Genomic DNA, 13,364 nt, shown 5'->3' with positions numbered 1-13,364 from the left:
AGAGCAGGAATCTGTGCAAAGTTTTTAGCAAGCAGTTCATGCCAGGGCTGCTCTCAAAAAGCAGGTGTCACATACCCAGTCCTGGTCCCTGCTCCAACACTGGCCTCCTCCACAAGGCAGATAAGCCACAGACGGAGAAATGGAAGGTGAACACAACTCTTTGGGGCTGTTCTTGGATACACAGTAGGGGCTAAGCAGTCATATGAAGAGCCCACAGATGATGCACCAGATCATGTGAGGATGCCACCATGACCCTTACCGCCTTCCTGAGCCTTAGGGGGTCAGATCTTGCAGCTGACTGGTTGGCTTGGAGCAGAGAGAAGGGGCTGGGCTCCTGGATGCCCCCCAGACCCTTTGGGCTGTCTGGCTGAGAATGTAACCATGTAACCTAATTCTCTTTTTTGGCAAAGCAGCTCTGGGTATGCCCGATGGGAGCATCCACTGCCCGAGGGAGCAGCTCTGCTTCTGGTTCCCTCCTGCAACTCTGTGGGCAAAACCGCAGTGGCGTCTCCTTCCGCCTTATTTCCTCTTATGTGTGAGGTGATAGCAGGTCTTGGAGGGTTTTCCTTCCCCACCCCCTGCCCCCCGCTGGAGGAAGCATCCTGTGGCTACCTGGGGATTGGTCTGGAACTGATCACCTGTGCTTACTGGTGGCTCCCCGCAGGGCCATGGGGTGGGACAGGGACCCTGCAGACCAAGACCCAGCATGAACCTTTGGGGGTTACTGGGAGGGTCCTCACTTGGACCAGGACCTCAGCCCTGCCAGTTGCTAGACTCACTGGGGGCTTCACCTGAGATGTTTCTTACCACCCCCCACTCTCTGACTCAAGCTGCCCTCAGAGCCAGTCTGATGACACCCTCAATAAGACACCAGCAGGACCCTTCTCATGGCTGGGGTCCTGGGGTGGAGGAAGAAACAGTAGAGAAAACTCAGCTGACCAGGGATACCATTTCAGGAAACAGATGATCCTATATCTGTGGCCTGGCAGAGGAAAGAGCCCTCCACATGGGAACAGAAAATCTGAGTCCCAGTCCTGCTCTTCAACTAACCAGCTAGTCACCTTAGCTACAGCTAGTCCCTCAGAGCCTGTATACCCACCTCACAAGGTTCTCAGGAAAATTCATCAATCCAATGGATACCCAAATGCTTTGAACAGTAACACACAAATGTGTGGAATTTATTCAACACCTGTTTTGTGGTTGGCACTGTGCTGGATGATATGGTAGATACTTGTAATATCTAGAGTTGACCTCTCAGGGCTGTAAGCAGCATGACATCTCAGATGATTGGTTGTTGCTCTTTATGAAGCTGCACTCCTTCTACAGTGGGACTTGAACCCACAATCCCTGACTTAGGAGGAGACTCGAACCCACTGTGTTTCGTTTTGTATTTTTTAACATCTTTATTGGAGTATAATTGCTTTACAGTGTTGTGTTAGTTTCTGCTGTATAACAAAGTGAATCAGCTATATGTATACATATATCTCCAAATCTCCTCCCTCTTGTGTCTCCCTGCCATCCTCCCTATCCCACCCCTCTAGGTGGTCACAAAGCACAGAGCTGATCTCCCTGTGCTATGCAGCTGCTTCCCACTAGCTATCTATTCTACATTTGGTAGTGTATATATGTCCATGCCACTCTCTCATTTTGTCCCAGCTTACCCTTCCCCCTCCCCGTGTCCTCAAGTCCATTCTCTACGTCTGCATCTTTATTCCTGTCCTGCCCCAGGTTCTTCAGAAACGTTTTTTTCTTAGATTCCATATATATGTGTTAGCATACGGTATTTGTTTTTCTCTTTCTGACTTACTTCACTCTGTAGGACAGACTCGAGGTCCATCCACCTCACTACTAATAACTCAATTTCGTTTCTTTATATGTCTGAGTAATATTCCATTGTATATATGTGCCACATCTTCTTTATCCATTCATCTGTCGATGGACACTTAGGTTGCTTCCATGTCCTGGCTACTGTAAATAAAGCTGCAATGAACATTGTGGTACATGACTCTTTTTGAATTATGGTTTTCTCAGGGTATATGCCTAGTAGTGGGATTGCTGGGTCATATGGTAGTTCTATTTTTAGTTTTTTAAGGAACCTCCATACCGTTCTCTCTACTGGCTGTATCAATTTACATTCCCACCAACAGTGCAGGAGGGTTCCCTTTTCTCCACACCCTCTCCAGCATTTATTGTTTCTAGATTTTTTGGTGATGACAATTCTGACTGGTGTGAGGTGATACCTCATTGTAGTTTTGATTTGCATTTCTCTAATGATTAGTGAAGTTGAGCATCCTTTCATGTGTTTGTGGGCAATCTGTATATCTTCTTTGGAGAAATGTCTGTTTAGGTCTTCTGACCATTTTTGGATTGGGTTGTTTGTTTTTTTGATATTGAGCTGCATGAGCTGCTTGTATATTTTGGAGATTAATCCTTTTTAAGTTGCTTCATTTGCAAATATTTTCTCCCATTCTGAGGGTTGTCTTTTCATCTTGTTTATGGTTTCCTTTGCTGTGCAAAAGCTTTTGTTTCATTCGGTCCCATTTGTTTACTTTTGTTTTTATTTCCATTTCTCTAGGAGGTGGGTCAGAAAGGATCTTGCTGTGATGTATGTCATAGAGTGTTCTTCCTATGTTTTCCTCTAAGAGTTTTATAGTGTCTGGCCTTACATTTAGCTGTTTAATCCATTTTGAGTTTATTTTTGTATATGGTATTAGGAAGTGTTCTAATTTCATTCTTTTACATGTAGCTGTCCAGTTTTCCCAGCACCACTTATTGAAGAGGCTTTCTTTTCTCCATTGTATATTCTTGCCTCCTTTATCAAAGATAAGGTGACCATATGTGCAGAACCCATGGTTCTTTTCATTGAAACCGCTCACCTGTGTCAGAACTTACTGAAGCTCAGGTTCTTTTGTCTTGGTGCAGAAAGAATTCAGCAAGAGGCAAAGTGGCAGGCAAAGAGTGAGTTTATTACCATAGGATGCTCGTGAGAAATACAAGCGGGCAGGCGAGAAGGCTTTGCCCCAAGGACTGAGAGGACTTTATTTTTATAAACAAAAGAAAAGTGGGAAGGGGGGAAGACCACTTCTTCCTCATTCTTGGGCAGACATCAAAGCTTACATCATTAGTTCTTCCTTTGACCCTACATGGTTTGAACAGGACTGTCATGGCGCTATTTAAATCATATGTATATTAGCAAAAGAGTGGTGACATATACTAAAATATGGTAATTCACGTCAGGTTTTGGAATAATGTCCCCTTTCCCCCCTTTTTTTCCCCCTTCACCTATATTTCTGTCTTGGCTACATGCAGAAATGCTGCTCTTCAAGGACTAACTCCCTGACTTCACGTAACAAGATTCAGACCCCAAATCTATTGTCTTGTGTTTTAACTATCAGGGTTTGTGGCTTGAGTGTGCCTGGTGCTTGGATGCACCTGGTCTCCCTTCAAGGCAGTGTAGATTGTTGCTAGGTTACTGGATTCTTTTCTTGAGTGGTCATTAGCTTACGACAGTCTCCGAAACTCCCTTAAAACTCCCTTTCTGTCCTTAATCCCCTAGTGAGATTTCTAAACTGACTATTTCATTATCCTAATCTATCCCTATCATTTAGGGAAGGCAAGAGGGGGCAGGAACAAGGCCTACACATGTGAAGTAAGCCAAAGCCATAATGAAGTGCCCTTATGTTTAATAAAAACAATGGGAGATTGGGAAGGAGAGAAAGGGAGAGATGGACATGGCCCAAAATGTCAGGGAAGGTTTTGTGGAGAAGCCCGTTTGAAGCTGGGCTGTGAAGATACTCAGTGTTGGCTTCAGCGATCTGGCTGAGAGGATGGGGGTGGGAGAAGGGTGTGAGGGTGGAGAGACCTAGTAAGCACAGGTAAGGGTGCTGTGAGGGAAGACAGCCTGCCCAGCAAGGAGACAAGACTGTAAAGGCTAGGCTTTGGCTCTGACTTCAGGTCTCTCTGTCAGCAGTTGTTTGCCTTGGACGAGCTTAATTAGGCTTAGTCTCAGTTTCTTGACTGAGGAAAAAGTTGCTAACAATACCTGCCTGAAATGACCAGTGTGAGGAGTATGTTAGATCCAGGCCACAGTTCTGCGGCTCGCTAGCTGCCTGACCCACACAAGATCACTTCTCTGAACCTCAGACTCCTCGTCTTTAGAGAGGGGATCACACCTCCTCCAGAGGGTGATGTTAGGACTAAAGGAGCTAATGTCATGAAATATTTGGCAGAATAAATGTCCAGTGAATGTGATAATACACCAGATTCACTCCAGGGAGGTGGGCTGTTGGAAAGTTTTTGATCAGCGAGGAAGGGTTTGAGTCGAGCCCTCCGCCCTCCCCTCTATGACCCAGGGAGAGCATTTCTGAGTGTCCAGGAGGGAAAGCCCAGTGAGTAGCAGAGCTTCTGTCCACCCCATCCCAGGCAGAAGCCAGCAAGTTAACCAGGCCAACCGCAGTCTTGCAGGGCACACTCTCATCCCCTGAACCCAAGTGACCAATTGAATGACTGTAACCAAGGCAGGAAAGGAATTCAGAGCAGACTGTCCTCTGGCAGTCACTGTTGGATTACATTTCTTTGTTGGAAGAAAAAAGAAATCATTCTGGTGGATTTATTTTCCTGCCGGCACACTGAATCACAGAACCTGGACAGCCTTTCCCAGCCATGAAGCCTCTGAGTTCACCGAGTGCCCCTACTGAGACCTGGGAAAAGCAATGCACTCAAGCCACTGGACTCTGGGCACCTGGACCAAGAGCGGAGGTGGGGGCAGTGGGCTGCACAAGCCCCAGGTTGATGCAGAGCCTGTCCCCCTCCCCCTCCCTTTCCTGTGACCACTCCTCAGAGAGCCACCCATAGTGGGCTTGGTCTCAAAGTCCCCCTGATGGGGGTTCCCCCCTTTCCCTCACTGGGTCAGGAGAGGCAGCCTGAGGTGAACATGGACCCTGGACCCAGAAACACTGATGTCAAATCTCCCTTACTGATGAAGTATGGAGTGACCAGCGAGAGCCTTAACCTTTCCGTGCTCCGTTTTCTTTGCCTGCACAATCGGATGCTGTCCTGCCCTGCTCGTCTCATGGGGTTGATATGGGGACCATTTGGGTTAATGCTGTCTGTCATCCTATCACCTTACAAATAATCACAAATGACCAAGTCACTTAAGTGCTTCCTTCTCTCTTGGGCAAATAATCCCAAATCCTTGCCCTCCAATCAAATTTGAATCCTGTCTCTCTGCAAAACATTTTCCTGTTTGTGGCCTGTGGAGCTTGAAGCCCTCTAAACAGACAGTCCTCTAAGCCAATCTGGACTAGTGCACGGTTGGGGGTGGGGTGGCGGATGGCTTCACGGGGAGGTCCTGCCGTGACTCTGGCCTGGGCTCCCCTACCTGCTGGCACTTCCCCCTACCCTCTGGCTGCAGGCAGCTGCCACCCCAGATAGCTGGCTCTTTCTCTCTCTTTGCCCACCGCTCCAGCTCCCTCCCTGCCTGCTGTGTGGTCCTCATCCACTTGTCCTGACATCAAAGACTGGAGTGTTAGCCAAGCCTGCAGATGAGGCCAGCGCATCCTGACAATCCAGGGACTTGGCTTCAGGAGCAGCCACTTGCCTCCCTGCCCATGGGCTGGCTGGAGTCTCCCCTTCCTCCTCCTAGAGAAGCCCCGTGTCCCTCCCCGAGGACGCAGCTTCCCCTGGCCGAGCACCTCAGGAGAGGGTCCTACTTTCCTCTTTTCCCTCAGGTTCGAGCAGGGTGTCCAGGTGCGTGCCTCCCTCAGAGGAAGTGTGTGTCTGTGGGATGACTGGGTGAATGAATAATTGTGCTGAAGGCCTCACAAAGAATTCCCCCCCTCCTTGGGATCTGGTTTTCCTCAGACATGAAATTCCGACCAACACTGAAAGCCCCTCCTCCCCTTCCTTGGGCCAGCCACGTGGGCATATTTCTCCAAGAGGATAATTCCATTGCTTTTCCTGGGAGTTTCCAACCCCAAAATGGCTCAGGCTTGCGCAGTGATGCCAAATGTAGCACAAAAATTATTCTGAGCAACTCACAGCCTGGTCTTACACAAATAGTGAAGTAGAGGAGGATGATTCTGGCTTTCTCTTTCTTCGTTCCTGTCTTCCGTACTGTCACTGATTGAGTGAATCACTCATTGAATCATTGATTTAGTTACAGAGCCCCAGGCACTGGTAGGTATAGGTTATACAAAGGGACGACGGAAACTGCGCAGCCAGGAGGGAGTTTGTCTATAAACCAATAGAACAAAGTTCAGGGCTGCCTACTCCAGGGAGGCCCAGAAGCCCAGGGAAGCAAGGAGGACAGACCCTTCCTGGGGATGTGGCTGGGAAGACTTCTGGGTGGAGAAGAGTCTTTCGGGGCAGGAGGTCATGTGGGCCTAGCCAATGAATGAGGGAGGTCTGGTGATGTGGGAGGGAAAAGGGTGGGAGACCAGGGAGAGAGGAGCTGTCTGGGAACAATCTGGAAGACAGGTTTTTGTTTGACAGGACAAAAGGGGGAGTGATGACCCATTCTGTCAGCAACTGATTCCTGCTAAGGTGTTAACTGCTCATTAAGGAAAGTGTTAAATGTTAATTAAAGGTGTAATTGTGAATTAAGCTTTAAGGTGTGGCGTCCTTTTGAGGACTGTATTTGTTTTCATCACCTGCTGCCTGGGAAGAATGTGGCCTTGGAATCAAGCCTACCTGGGTTCGAATTTGATTGCAGTCACTACCTATAACCTTGAGCACATCATTTAGTTTCTGGAACCTTCACTTTCTATAAAGTGGAGACAATAGTCTTCACCCCATAGGGTGATTTTGTGGGTTAAATGAGATGTCATATGGAACCTAGCTCACAGCTAGTACAACACAGGTACTCAGAAATCTTGCTTTTACCTCAAAAATTAAATACAGAATTACTATATGATCCAGCAATTCCGCTTCTGGGAACATACCCAGAAGAACTGAAAGTTGAAGAGATATTCGCACACTTATTATTCACAAGAGCCAGAAGGGTGGAAGCAACCCAAGTGTTCATCAGTGGATGAAGGGATAAACAAAATGCAACAAAATGTGAGATCTCTCTCTCTCTCTCTCTCTCTCACACACACACACACACACACACACACTGGAGTTTTTTCAGCCTTAAAAAGGAAGGAAATTCTGACACATGCTACAATATGGATGAACTTTGAGGACATTACGTTAAAATAATCATAAAAGGACAAATACCGCATGATTCCACTTAAATGAGGTACACTGAGTAGTCAAGTTCATAGACAGAAAGTAGGGTGGTGGTTGCCAGGGCTGGGGGGCGGGTGGAATGGGAAGTTGTTGTTTAATGGGTACAGAGTTTCAGTTTGGGGTGATGGAAAATTTCTGGAGATGGATAGTGGTGACGGTCGTACAACAATGTGAATGTATTATACTTAATGCCACTGAACTATACACTTAAAATAATAAATTTTGTTGTGTATATTTTATTACAATTTTAAAAAGAGCAATGTTGCTTCTATTCTTATTCTCCAGCAGCAGAACCTCTACCAACTTCTCTTTTCTTGGTAAGGAAAGTGGACTAGGACAGGCCTGGTGTGACACTTCTAGAAGGTCACTAACCTGAGCTTGATGCCTAATTCTCAAGGGATCCTGCCCAGACTCCCAGAGGGGATTGATGAATCAATGTTCTGTCGAGGCTGAGGAGTCTATAGATCAGGCTCACTGGAAGGAAGCTGGCTGCAGGCTGGAGTAAAGCTGAGGGAGGGGAGGTGGATTAGCATTCACGGAGTGTCCACTGTGCGCTGGGCAGAGCGCTCAGCAGGTGCTAGGCATGCAAATGACAAGCTTCTGCCCTCAAGGAATTCACAGTCAACTTCCACCTTTACCCGCCGGCTGGACTTCCCCACTGTGGAGATGGCCAGGAGGGTGAAGGGGAAGAGACACCATTTTGCAATTGTCTACCTGGACTCAGGCCCCAGAGATTTAACCAGGGCCCCCTAAAGACCTGGCTTCTGAGGCTAGAAGTCCTCTGTGTCCAGACCCTAAGGAGTAGTCAGAGTTGTCTGGGGGGATCTTCACAGTGCTGAGTCTGGCAGGAGCCCAGGCCATGGGGCAGCAAGGGAAGGGAAACCTACCTGGACGCCCTGCTTCCTGCAGCACTCTGGGTGGGTGGGGCTGGGAGGACCTCCCCTTGAGCTGATTGAAGGAACTTGCTTTGGCCAGCATCCACTTGGGATCACAGGCCCCAAGAATCGAAAATCTTCGTGGAGATCACCTAAATAGTTCAAGGTCCTGGAAAGATCTCATTTTTCCTACATCCCCAACTTCCTGGCATATGGCAGGTGAAGACCCTACTGCAAAGTGTAGTTGGCAGTTTAAACATAAGGTCCCAATTCTATGCAACTGCTTTTTATTAATTCAACAAACATTTATTGAGCCCCTACTTAATACCCGGCATGTTAATAATTCAGTCTCTATACTTAAGCTGTACAAAAGATAAGAGATATAAGTATAATTTCCAAAAAGTTAAAAGCACAAGTCTCATACAGATATAAAATGAACATGTGTCAAAGACTTTACTAAACTCACTAACTAACGAGGGAACCAATAAGATGACAAAGCTGGTTCAAAGAGCATTTAAGGGACTGAGCTTTAAAGGAAAGGCACACCAAAATAAATTTTTTTTTTAAGTTAGAGACAAATCTGGTAAATATCCTACAGGGTAATAAAACAGGGATTATCTCTCTTATGAGACAGAAGTCATTTGAATCTCTACCAGCAAAAATCTACAAGTTAACATGTATTTCACGGTCTGAGCCCTTCATTAATAATAGCAAATGACAGGGCTTCCCTGGTGGCGCAGTGGTTGAGAGTCCACCTGCTGATGCAGGGGATGCGGGTTCGTGCCCCGGTCCGGGAAGATCCCACATGCCGCGGAGCGGCTGGGCCCGTGAGCCATGGCCACTGAGCCTGTGCTCCGCAACGGGAGAGGCCACAACAGTGAGAGGCCCGTGTACCGCAAAAAAAAAAAAAAAAAGAGCAAATGACAAAGTCAAACAATGAACTTGTCTTCTAGAGCAGTGCTATCTGACAGTGTGTAACGTGGGTCAGGTCTGTAATTTAAGTTTTTCTAGTAGCCACATTAAAAATTAAAAGCAAATAGCTGAAACTAATTTTAAGAATATATTTTACTTAATCCAATATGTCCAAGATATTGTCAGTTTGACATGTGGTATTAGCCACATTTCAAGGGCTCAATAGCCATGTGTTGATAGCACAGTTCTAGACAAATAATCTTCCTGTAGGTCTGTTATACAAAGCTTCAGTATGACACTGAAGGAACATACAGTCATCCTCTTGACCGTATCTAAATTTCAGATAATTTTTCCCAACATACCTACTTAGGTCCCTGTGACCTAGTTGGCAGGGGTATGGGAAAGGTGAGTCCAAACAGTGGCCCTTAAAAGACAGCCATATAACCATCCAGTGCAACAAATGGTCTTGGACAGGTGTATGGGGGCCGTGAGGGCCCAAAGTTTTGCTGGTGGGATGGGATGGATCAGAAAAGACTTCACAAAGGATAAGTGGCTTTCACTCCAAGCAAGGGGGAGAGTGTAACCAAAAGCAGGACAGTGCACAGGTCAAAGAACAGTCTTGCTCAGGTGTGTAGGCAGGGAGGGCAGGGACTGAGCCTCAAAGTTAGGCTGGAACCAGATGGTCAAGGGTCTTGGGCATCTCACCTCTACCCAACAGGGAGCCATAGAAGGGTTTTCAGAAAAGGAGGGACGTGCCCAGACTCATCTTTTAGGAAGACACCTCAAGGAGCTGTTGGCCCTGTGGCTGGCAGAATCTTCTCCAATTCCCTACCCTCTCATTGCCCCAGTTGTGAATAGGGAAGAAGTCATGGTTGGTAGCTAAAAATATTTCCTAGGCTCAAGTTCCAGATATGATGCCAAATCCAGAGTGAAGAAAGCATTGGTGAAGGAGGCAAGGATGGATTAAGACTCCTCTGGGTCTGAGGAAGGCTGCAAGATGGCTTTTATGGATTGGTGATTCAGTCGCTGATAACCTGGCAGCCTTTAGGGCAAACTTAGTACAAGCTAAGAGAGATCTCAGCATGGAATTAACTCAGCCACTGGCCAAATGAGGCAAGAGAGGGCACGGGGTTTGGCTGTTTTGATTCCCATCCTCTGGATAGAGATAAGAGCTGGCTTTGATTTCTCTTTCCCTTTACATCTTGAGAGGTTCAGAGTACTTCACGGGCATGCCCTAAGATGCTGTCCCTCAGTCCTGCAAGAGGCAGGTCAAACAAGGGCAGAGAAAGCTGGAACAGGCACGGATAGTACAAAGAAGAGCCCTTGAATCTTCTGAAACTTCCTCCCTGGTCCCCCACCGCATCAATGTCAGAGAAGAGCGACCTGACTTCCTTAACTTCTAGTTCTACCTGAAATGCACAGAATAAGCTACTTCAGGCTGAGAGCCTCTGGCCTACAGGAAGAGGAGAGGCAGTGTGGGGAAGGAGAGATTTGGGGATAGCTCTTCAATCAAGTCATCTCACTTGGTGGTGTATACAGGGGCCGAGGGGTCTTAAATCAGCTATTTTACAGCTGATGTGTTTCCAAGTGACCATTCTGAGAAGGCAGACAACTCTAGGGTCCTATTTCCACTGGGGGTTATATAATCACCATGTGCAGGACTAACCACCCAGTCACACAGGAAAATTCTAATCTAATCTCCTTGGAGATAAGACTTCCCCTGGCTTTTTGCCATGAATTGATCACCAGCTGGGGCTTCGTGTGAATGTCTTCTGATGAAAACTGAAGCCCAGAGCAGCAGAGAGAACTGAACTGGAACTTAGGAAATGGACCCAGCCCCCAGCCTCCTATTTAGAAATGAGCTGGACAAAATGTCAAATATTTGGTTAAAGCCAAAATCCAGTCTGATAACCAGCTGTGTTCCAAATATCAGATAGGGGTTTGGTTGCCTCTCTGCCACAATGGGGACCTTCTGCTTACTCAGACCTCCCTCTCCCAATCCTCCACCAGATCTAACCCTCCAGCCCCAGCTCCTCGTGGGCTGTGATCTCCTGTGTTCTCTCTCTCCCCAGTTTAGTTCTCCTCAAAGGTCCTATGGTGGAGTCTACGTATTAAATGTAGAAAGAGCCTTAGAGTTCATCCAGGAAAGAAGGAAGAGAGGAAGCAAGGACATTAAGCTTCATGAAATGTTAGTTGCTAAGCTAAGTCGTAGAGACATGGGATCTCACTTGAGCCTTGTGAGAACCTGCTAAGGTGGGCAGTATTATCCCCAAGTTTACAAATGGAGAACTGCTGCTCAGCCAAGTTCAGCAAGTTGCCAAGGATTGCACAGCCAGTGGTGGATGCGAGGCTGGAGCTCTGGCCCCCTCATTCCTGTCCACATTCAGTCCCAAGTAGAGCTGATCTGAGCTTGAGAGAAAACGGCGATGGAGCAAAAGTCCCAAAGTGAGAGGGATTCCTTGGGCCAGGCTAAAAAGCCGTGCCAAGGGCCACCTGGCTCCAGCTGCCTTCACGGCCTGTGCTGGCCCAACCTCTAACTGCTAGACTAAGAGTTCTTTGTATTGGCAGGGGGATTGGCAGGGGGTGGGGTGGGAGGTGGGTGCAAACTCCTCCGAGAATCTGATGAAAGCTCCGGATCCTGTCTCTAGAAAATGTACATTCACCCTCACACACATACAGCTTCGGCTGCAAGTTCAGGGGGTTCCTGGGCCCCAGAAGTCAGCCATTCTCTCTGAAACCCCGGAGTCTCCATGGGGACCAAGGTGGGAAAGAGGGAAAGGGTTTGGAAGCGCAGAGGAAGATTGAAACAGTGTGCTCTGCAGGGTGGGGGGAGGTGAAGGAGCAAAGAGGTGGGGTGGAGAGTGGTCAGGGAAGGAGGCGCCCACAGCAGAAGTTCAGGAGGCCTGGGCACTTCCCGGGGTGACATTTGCTACCATGGAGTGAGCTCATCGAAGGGCATGGTGGTGCTCTGGGAGGGCTGAGGGAGATGGGCCCCCAGGCCAGTCCTGACCCATCCCAGAGCTGGGTTTTGTTCTAATAAGGGAAGTGGGATTCTGTGACACAGCTCAGATTCCAAAATCTCCATTTGGAAAGTGAATTCAGATCCCTTCGCCTGAAGCCAGCAGCGTCCACAGTTAGAATAAAAACTCACAGTAGTCTTGGTCTCAAAGTAACCAAACCTTCCACCTGCCAAGGACAGGGTGGCGTCAGGCTAATGCAGCCACCAAGCCAGCCTGTTAAAAATAATGGTTATATAAAGAAAACATCCTCAGAAAAGAACCCTGACTAATCTGGTCTGGGCTAGAATAAACGTCTCCTGTTCTGACCTACCCCCGAGGTGATGATTTATTTATTCCTTGAATTACTCCCCCAGTGTCTGCGCATTCACATGCTTGCTCAGCAGACCCCCAAACAGAGCATTTTGGGTTTGCCCAGCTGTTCCATTTCCAGCCTGTTCAGTTCATGTCAGGTCCCACCGCTGGGCTTGGTCCCTCCTTCTCCCTGCCCCCTCGTCTTCCCCTTCCTGGTTTTTCTCTCCCTCCTCCTTTCTCCCTCTTCCTCCCCCTCCTCCTCCTGCTCTGAGATCCCCGATTGGCCTCCCTTCCTGCCTCTCACCTTACCGCCTCCTTGGCTCCCATTCCCAGGGGCCCACAGATGTGTGGAAACGCCCTGGGGGCAGCTCCTGATCCTGGGCCTTGAAGGAGAGACGAGGAAGGGAAGCTGGAAGAGGCACCGGCAGCAGGCTGCTCTCTGATTTCTCACTGCTTTGGGGAACAAGCACGCAGGTATCACCGTGTCACCAAGAGGGAAATGGCCATGCCAGTGAGTCATCTCACGAGCATCCATATCCCCAGCGCCTGCATCAAACAGGACACTGCCTCCATCCCATCATCCCACAGTGAGTGGCCCTAGCAAGGCATTTCTGGAAAAGGGTTTCTGGTGTTTTCTGTTGTGGAAGTCAGCCCTGCCACCCCGCTCCCGCCCCCCCGCCCCCCCGCGCTCCCCTGTTTCCCTACATGTAAATGGGGCAGGACACTCGTTGAGTACCATTCACCTGCCTGAGTCGGGCTAGCTGTTTCACGTATTCATCCTCCAGTGATTCCTCCTGGTAAAATTTGCAGGAGATGTAGGATTATTCCCATTTCCTGGATGAGAGACCATGCTCAGAGAGGTTGTCATTTGCCCAAGGTTGCACAGCTCATAAGTGGCAAAGCCAGTGACAGCCAGAATCAGCATTCTGAGTGTGGGTAGTAAATCGATGGCAGTGGTAGTCCTGGTGCTGAGGGGCCAGCTGCTACCTGTGACTGTGTGAGGCCATAGAGCCAGTGGTCAGGAGCATGGGGCCAG

This window comes from Mesoplodon densirostris, chromosome 2 (genome assembly GCF_025265405.1).
Source record: "Mesoplodon densirostris isolate mMesDen1 chromosome 2, mMesDen1 primary haplotype, whole genome shotgun sequence".
Taxonomy (NCBI): Eukaryota; Metazoa; Chordata; class Mammalia; order Artiodactyla; family Ziphiidae; genus Mesoplodon; species Mesoplodon densirostris.
The sequence above is the reverse complement of the archived record's forward strand: the minus strand, read 5'-3'. Positions refer to the sequence as shown.